Raw genomic sequence first — 9509 nt, forward strand, 5'->3', positions numbered from 1 at the left:
AGCAGCAGCAGCGGCAGCAGCAGCGGCAACAGCAGCGGCAGCAGCGGAGGTGTGGCCCGGCCAGACACCGCCCACACCGGGGTGGTATGGAGGGTGAACAGTGCCCTGCTGTGACGGAGCTGGAACATGGTGGTGTTGTCATTGAGGAAAGTGAACAGCTGAAGCCCCGCCCACTTTCTGAATCAGAGAATCTCTCAATCTACATGTATAAAGAGATAATGATTATTATCAAATACTCAATATTACTACTATAATACCATAATATAAAACTCCATATTCTCTATATTAGAGCAAGGGGGAGATGTGGGTTCTACAAGTGAAGACCATTTGCACGTTCAAAAAGCTGCAGTAGGCTACCCCGGCGGCCTCTGGGGGCTGGCTCCAGAAGGGAGCAACTCCAATTGAGCCCCATGTTAAAATAGCCGACTTTACAGCTTAAAAAATCATATTTACAGCCTGGTACATTTTATTTTTTTGGTCTCTACCGAGTTTTTACCCCTGCACACACTCTGAGGGGGGTGAATTTTTTTAAAACTCTACCGATACTATTATTAGGTTTAAAATTCATGCCAATTAGGGCGTGGAAACGTTGAGTGACAGGTCCGGAGACCGCGACTTCAAGGCCGTTCGAGGCCAGTGGGCAGGTTCGAGGCCCGTAAATCCAACATGGCGCTGTTCAGGCCGCCATATTTGAGTCCCAAAAACGACTCCCCAAAACCAATGGGTGACGTCACGGATGCTACGTCCATATTTTTTACAGTCTATGTATTAGAGCCTACCCCAGGATAACATACCCGCCCACACTTCAATGCCAGTGGAAACACACAAAAAACTATCCAAATTTAAAGGTATAATATAGGAATTCCCCCCATCTAGCGGTGCAGTTGCATATCGGAACGTATTCTTGATGTTGCATTCACGTGAAATCGGGCAGACGTCAGACAGACAACAAACACTGCATGCAACAGGACATAGACAGCGTCTATGTAAACAAGTGGTCTGACAATATGTTGTCATGGTGATGTGGTATTGTTTTACCGTCTTTCTCTCATCAAGTAAAATGACATCCGGTTGGTTTGCTGACAGCCGTCTGCCTGACTGCACCTGAATGCAACACCAGTGCCTCCGTCCTTCCTCACACTACACAGTGGTGACAGTTTTAACAGGCCGAGCCCACAGCTCCGGTGAGTTTCCGTGGTTACCTACGGTCACGCTGCCACTGAACGTAAAAAATGGCGATGCAACATGGCCGCCTCGGTTCGGTGCGTTGCCCACTTATGTATTTGTAACGACTTGTAACAACTCATTCTAAGGTACGAGAAAGCTTTCATTTGTATGCGGGTGTGATTCAACTTTTACTTTTGCTAATAAAAAGCCAAATAAGTTACATACTGGGGCTTTGCTACATTGTTGCCTTAATTAAACAGCTTTGGAGTAAGTGTGATGGTTTATTAGTAAATTACATGTAACTTGTTACAAGGGAGAATGGAGGCTCTCTGCCTTTCACATGTGTGTCACTTATTGCGTATTTTGGCTGAAAAACAACCTTGCAAGATCAGCGCCCCTGCCCCGGTGGCCCAGATCTCGTCTCTGCAGCACAGTTTTTGTTTATGACAGATTAAACTACACAAATATACACTTTGTAACATCGTATATGATATATAACGTTATGTACCACTCTATTGATTGCTTTCCTTGCCGGCTTTGTTGTAAACAAATGCACATGGCCAGGACGAGCGTTAGCAAAACAATGGAAAAGCGACCAGACTTGCATAGTTCCTCTGTTTAGATCAAAATTATTAAATTAAAATAGATTTAAATGGGAACTATGCAGGTCCGGTTGGACGAGAGCTGGGACACCAGGTCGGAGGCTCTGATCTTACAAGGTTGATTTTCAGCCAAGTTACTTGTCATTTATTAAACCATCACAATAACTCCAAAGCTGTTTAATTAAGGTAAAAAATGTAACATTTAAGCTTAAAATCGTGCATAGCAATTCAGCAATGTCATTTTATCTATTTTATTAATATCTAATTTGAAAATGTTTATAGACTGATATCATTGCCCAACATGATCCAATTGTGAATATTGGTAATATAATGTTTGCTAACTTAAAGGGACAATGAGGAGTTTGTATTTGGTTTTAAAAAAGTCTCATATTAATGTGGATGAATCTACGTTACCCACACTTGTTAATGGCTCCATTTTCGATAAATATATTGTTTTGTCTCTATCGTTATTTTGTTATTATTATTAGTGGTGGAAATGCTGGGCGAGCCGACCAGCGTCCAGCGTTTCCTACTTTCGGTTTTGCGGACGCTGCCCGGCGGGTCATGGGAATAACACCGCCAAATCGCCGTTTATGGTCGGAACTACGACGGTATCTGATCGTCTTCGAACCTCCGACTTTCATTCTTGATGAATGAAAACATTCTCGGCGTCTTTCCTTGGTCCAAGAATTTCACCGTGCGAAACTATTTGACAGCAATACACCAAACTGCTAAAGTCTTCACCTTGTCCAAGTTGCAAATATAAACATAAACTCTCATCTGACTCTGTATTACTTGGTTCAGCTGCAGCACATTAGTTTCATGTCAACAAACCTGCAACATGGCACAGCAGCCATTTGTCAGCCTCTGTCAGATAATCACAAATATCTTTACCCAGTTCAATTTTAATCAACCAATAACAACACTGGGGAAACAAAATAAGTATTAAATGGACATAAGGTTGTCCAGAACATTGTATTTTGTCTGCTAGACTAAAAACATGGTAATGTTAATGGGAAAATAATGTTTCTAAAATGCATAAACTCCCCTTAAAACAGCCAGAAACTGTGGTGGATGGCACTGCTTCTACTCTTCCTGCAAATCTTTGGCACTAATCACCCGCGATACAATGCTTACAAAGCCCCGCCCCCTCTGTGTCACTAATCGCCCCTCATACTTTGGCTGGCCAGACTCTGAATTGACAAGAACTGGCTCATAATGTTGAATGATTTTTTTTTTAATAGTGTAGTGTAGGCGCTGGCAAAAGCTAGGTCACCACACTCCTGTACATCAGCAGTTATTTGTGCACCCCACCCTCCCAGAGAACTGACAATGCATCATCTGTGAGTGTTCACTGACTGTGAGTGTTATACTCCCCCTTCATGGGCCCCACATGCAGCAACATGGGCCTGACTCCACCGGATCAGGGAGAGACTGCAGATGCAAGAGGCAACACAACTGTTCCTGTGGAGCAAATGGTCTGTTGCTATAAACACGCTGATCTGAGGGCTGCAGGCTGAAAAACTACCGAGGATCAACAATATGCACATTTCAGTTATAGGCTGTGTGTTTCAATGATATGTTTCAGAAGAGAAGTGCATTGATTATAATTGATGTTTCATGCAGGGAAATGCATTTTTTTTAAAGGTTAGAGTCAGAAAATTGAGGAAAAAATGCACAAGGGAGTTCCTCTCTCTGCCCACACATTGACATTAACCGGCCATTTTAAAGTGTTTTGTTTAAAGGCTTAGAGAGAATTAACACCTATCTTATCTTATCTTTTGTCAGACAAGAAGCTAATGGAAACATAATCTCTGACTGAATGTTTTGAAAGGCAGCCACGGGACAAGACAGCAACAGACTGGAAAGAATAAATGATCCTTATTTTCCTGTTGACACTGATCTTTGGCCAAATTTAACAGATGGAAGAATAGACAGAGCGCTGGCCAGCTCCCGGAGAGAGGGAGAGAGGGAGAGAGGGATGTCTGGACGGGATTTAAGATCCATTCAGGTGAAAAGGTGCAGGGTCATCCATCGTCGGCCCACACTTTGAGCCTATTGGGCCGCGCCTCTGAGATCACTATGACCACATTCCTCAAAATAGCCCCAGCTCTGGTCTGGAACACTCTACAAACCCAGCTGGCCGAGCCCAAAGCAGCCCAGAGATGTGGGACTTAAAGAAGGAGAAGAGTCGGACAAGTCTCTGTGTACCTGGAACGGTCGAACGACGCTGCCGGCCGGTGCCAAGGTGTTGGGATTATCCGTGACTCCTTGAGAACAGCTCTAAATCTAATTAGGCTGCACGTCTCAGCGCTCCCGTTTTCCCTGTCAGACCCACCGCAGCCTCCACAGCCCTGCAGTGGGCAAGTAACTAAGTACATTTACTCAAGCACAGTGCTTAAGTGCTATTTTGAGTTTTTCCAAATTTAGCTAACTGTGCCAAACTAGTCCGGTAACAACTGCGTCACTTTCTACAGACTTAAAAGAGTCAAATCATTGAACTGGTGAAAAGTAACATTCACTGCATTTTACATTTTACTACATCCACTGAAGTGCTGTATGAGATTATAGTTTTGGGTCATCTACTCAATACTTTTGGTTTGTGACCACAAACAAACAGCAGTATTCTGTTAGGGCCTGTGGTCACAAGATGCACACATCTATGAGTGTTTTAAGCATTTTGAAATTTCCTGCCAATTTTAACTTGTTAAGGCCTGCACGGAGGTCAAATGAGCCCATACTCTACAGAAAAAGAATCAAAACTTAAAGAAAAGTACCAAAAATTAACATGCATCTGTGAAGCCAAACTAGTAAAATGCTGCTTACACATCTGTATTAACAACCCAAGGGCTGTGGATAATGTGTACTTTCATTTTTGATACTTAAAGTACAGTGTGGTGTTAGTACTTTTATATTTTTAAGTAGCAGTGTAAATGCAAGTGTTTCACCATTTACATTGCTGTCTAATGTGAGATGAGGCTGTGTAGCTAGTGGATGGATGGATGTGTATTGGTATTTTTACAGAGGTTTGTCAATGCAAGACATAATTAACAAGTGCATTATGATTCATTGTGATAGAATACACTATCCAATGGTTTCTAAAGTTATTAATATTTGAAGTGACACCAACACATAATCCAAAAATCCCAAAATTGTGAAATGGACCATTCTGCTAAATGAGCACTTTTATTTTTGATACTTTAAGTTTATATCCAGATGAGTTTTACTTGCACTTCACTTTAACTTCAGTGCAGGACCTGAGTACTTTTCTCACGGCTGACTGAATGTGCATATTGTGCCTTTGCGTGCATTATCAGCGATGTAGTTAACGACGCGGTCCGTGTGCGTTTTGCCTATCTCCTCTAAAACTCTGTGGCTATTTTCCTAGATAATAACCATGGTATCAGCCATGCTGTATAAATAACCTCTCGAGACGAATTTATTTTGTCTTCAGTGGAAAAAAACTTGGTGTTTGCTTGTGGGGAAAACAGTAATAATGTGGATCCTTTGTGTTGGCCACATCCTGTCAGCCACGTGTTTATGCTGCTCGTAGCGAGATGGGAGAGGCCTGTGGGCTCTCGTTTCATGTCGACTTCGCCCAGCAGGTAAATCGAGGACTCTCCTCTTGGTTTCCACTTTGCATGCGCAGATGCACACCCAGTCAAACCACCATGGACTGCTTTGTTAGGGGCAAGGGTGGCCACTATCATCACACACCAACCAAAGCAGTATCATATTTGCAAGCAAAAACGGCAGGATGAGGGTACAGTTTCTTCTTCTAGCTGTATGCACGGCATCACATAGGGAAATAAAGCTTTAAAGATGTTCGCGACATGCATTTATTTCAGTTTAGCAAAAGTGGATACGCCCTGTGGTAAACCACAAGCCTGCATATGTAACTGTGTATGTGTGTGTACGTGAGTGTGTTGGTTAATGGTTTCTAACAGACAAGCCCCTCATGTTGTTGAGGTGTAACTCATTTTTGCAAAAAATAATTAAATAAATAAATAAAAAAGAAGAAGAAGAAGGCATAAACTAAAACTGAACCATGTGTCCTATAAGCACAACATGAAACAATGCCCGTGCAAGTTTGCATATACATGTGTGTGTGTGTTTATCTGAGTGACAATGCCACTGAGAGAAAGAGGAAGAGGGGGCAGATGCTGATTCTAAGCAGATTAGTGAAGGGATGCTCACTGTTGTTTTATTATGCACAAGCAAACCACCAGTGCAGAGTACGAGGGCGTTGGCACGCTCAAAATAACTGTACGCTCACAACTAACCCTCCCAACTGTGGACTGACCCCCCCCCCCCCCCTCTTTGTACTACTGTATAAGCACACACCGTACCATAATGTGTACAAATATGAATGGACGTGGTGGTTATACATTAGAGAGAGGCAGGACGGTGAACAGATGGCGGTTGACCTGTGCAAAATTAATCCTGGTATTATGGAAAAGATAAATAAAAAAAATCTCTATGAATAGAGCATGAATCAAATCTTAGAAGAATAACAACAACAATGTCATCATCATCATACAACATACGACATTAATCTGAAGATTATTAATGTGTTCAACTCACATGAGAAGAACTTCCGTTTTGATTTGGATCGGTTGTTTATGGTTTTCTCCTCAGTTCTCATCTCGGCGTCAAATCTGTGGAGAATAAAACCACAAAATCAACAACTGTGAGCCGATGGTGTGAAAACCAAACCAGCAAGCAACACAATCATGCATTTATGTTATCCAACTTTGTTTCCTTGTGTGGATTTATTATTTAGGATTACTTGCATGTTCAGATTCAGTCACAATCTGAGGTCAAAGATGATGTGAACTTTACTGCACGCAAACTTTAGTCACGACTTCTCATACAGCAGCTGTTTGCATAAAAACCTGAGTTTGATCTTCAACTCCTCTGACAGCGCACTGCACATTAAAATGTCACTGACAATTACAACAGAATCCACTCATTCTGAAATGTCACAGGCAGCAGCAGCACAGCAAAACTTTCCCAACAATGACTTTGGTTTAGTCTAAAGAGCAGAGTGCGACTGCAGCAATCACACAACTCTCTGTACTACAGCTCCATCTAGTGTGGACGTATCATGATCGCACTGAAACAGATTCACAATCACAGGATGGAGGCAGAGGCACCTGGGTTGGTTTCACAAACATATTTTAGATTTGTCTGTTTTAAGCAGGTCTTAATTTTGTCTATATATCCATCTAATGCAAGGAAAACATATACACAATAATAAAAAAGAGGCTTATTTTGTGACAGCTCTTATTGTGCTGCTGACAACAAGAGGAAAATGTGGCTTGTGAATTGTGGTTTTCAATCAGAAAGCGAGAGAACTGTACAGCAATAGCATCCTCCGAGGTAGATTTAGCAGAAGTAACAAGTTCTGCCACATTAAAGAAAAAAGCTTCAGCATCTCAGCTCCGAAATGAGCAGCAGTTTGTTTGCGTTACTGGGAGTTCTTCCTGTGTCGTTATACTGTCGTTAAATGATGCGTTGGTTTCCCCAGAGGACCACTGGAGTGAAAGAAGCTGAACAGTTTAATGCTACTGCTGCTTAGTCTGTTGTTTTTTATTAATTTTGGGGGAGAAAAACTTGTGTTAGTCAAAAATACGTAGACCTAAATGAATCAAGAACTTAACAGCATCAGTTTATTCATCTGTACACCTTTATTTTTAAAAGTTATTATGGTTATATATTTATTCTTCACGATTGCGTTGCTTTTTCATTGTTGTTTTATTTCTTGACACTTTTTCACTTTTATTGTGTTTGTGTTCCCTGACACTTTTATGTGAGCTCAAAATTGCTGCCGTCTCTACCTCAACAACGTCTCCCTGATCTAAAATAAAAGTTGAATGAATAAATATCTAAGAGAGCTCATATTTTATCAGACATCTAGGAATCACACATATGAATGGTCTTAAATATCAACCTCAAAGTGCTTCTAAAGTCTCAGTTCCCCAAATTTAAGTGTAAAAGTGACTCTGTTGCATGACTGACAGAACAAACAACATTATAAGTGCAATCATCCAATACTAAAAAAAAGAAAAAAGAGGGGGCTGTTAAAAGCAACATGTGTCTATTTTTAGTTATTCAGGGCGGTTATTGCAAAGGGGATGAAATAATTTTTATGAAGGATTTTTATTAGATAGTTTTTCAGGGCCGACAAGTGCAGGCCATTCAAATAAAATCTGTGTCAGATTCATTGTTCTCTGCAGCTGCCTGACATTTAAGAACAAGTCAAAACAAAACTGTCAGATTATTCCTGGGTCTGTGAGTCGAAGTGAAAGTGAAGAGACTTTTACCTTTAGTATTGTATTACACACACAGACGGAGGTACTCCTGCTGCTGCTGCCTTCAGGGACCACCAGGGAGTTCCTAGATTTCCTGCTGAAGGAGGCAGCACTGAGGAGGAAAAAATAAATCATGACTAATAAATGAATTTGAAGTCATATAATTAATATTGTTGAATGAAAGTTGGTGAGAAAATGTGTCTATGCAGGAGGATAAAACCTCACGCACTGCTGCTTTGATCAGGGGTGCCCAAACTTTTGCATGCTACTGTAGCCTATAGCAATGGTTCTCAAATATCTAATATCTAATATAAAAGATATACTGTATATATATATATATTTTTTTTTTTGAGAAATTTAATTTATTTTTTTTAATTTCACCAGTTTTTCTAGAATTTTTTTAAAAACTTTTTTTGGGGAGAATTTTTCCACTTCTTTCTAGAATTTTTTTTACCTATTTCCAAAAATTCATGCCATTGGCCCTAATTTCAATGTACATTGACTATAAAAGTAATGTTCTTCAGTCTCAGAACAAATATTAGTGCATTTCTGGTGTTTAGACTTCAAAATTTTGTCCAATGGGGGTCCGTGGTCTAATTTGTGTCAATTTAGGGGTCCTTGAGGGAAAAAAGTTTGAGAACCACTGACCTATAGGACACTCTTTTGTTGTTAGATTTGGTAAACCTGACAAAATAACATACCAGTAATACATAGGCCTACAGGTAAGGGTCAAAATAACAAGTGCAGATCATTGTTCTCTGAAGCTGCTGGTCTGACATTCAAGAACAAGTCAACAGATAATTTATCCCCAGGGCAATCAGGCTACACAACTCACAAGGTCGTCGTTTGTATGTATTTAAAGCAGAAGTAAGCGATCCGGTTGTTTTGGCTAACTTCTTGTCAGCCGATGGAGTTAGCAGTCCCCGCCCTCGTCCCTACGTCACCACATTCACGCGCATCCCTTGGCTGCACCATAGACTGTAAAGGGCTGCACACACAGAGAGGACCGCCCCTTTATGCCGTTCTATCTCCTCATTGGATAAAGGTTGTAGGATACAAGGAAAGTTTTCTCCTCGGCTTACAGCAGAGCAGAGTGACTGACAGGCCCGTGTTTCGGACCAAACACTCTATAAGTGATTGCTGTCGGAAGATATAACTATTTAAGACTTATATTAACACACACATTCCGCTTACTTCTGCTTTAAAGTTTATTCAGTTCAATTCAAAAACAAAAACAAAACAAAACTGTCAAATCATTCCTGGGTTTGAAGTGAAAATGAAGAAACTTTTACCTTTAGTAGGCTAGGCCTTGTAGTAGGTTAGAGAGGTGCTACCTTCAGGGACCGCCAGGGAGTTCAGAGATTTCCTCCTGAATGAGGCAGCACTGGGGGAAATAAAACAAAACAAATCATGATTAATAAATGAA

The sequence above is a fragment of the Trachurus trachurus genome (genome assembly GCF_905171665.1).
Source record: "Trachurus trachurus genome assembly, chromosome: 3".
Lineage (NCBI taxonomy): Eukaryota > Metazoa > Chordata > Actinopteri > Carangiformes > Carangidae > Trachurus > Trachurus trachurus.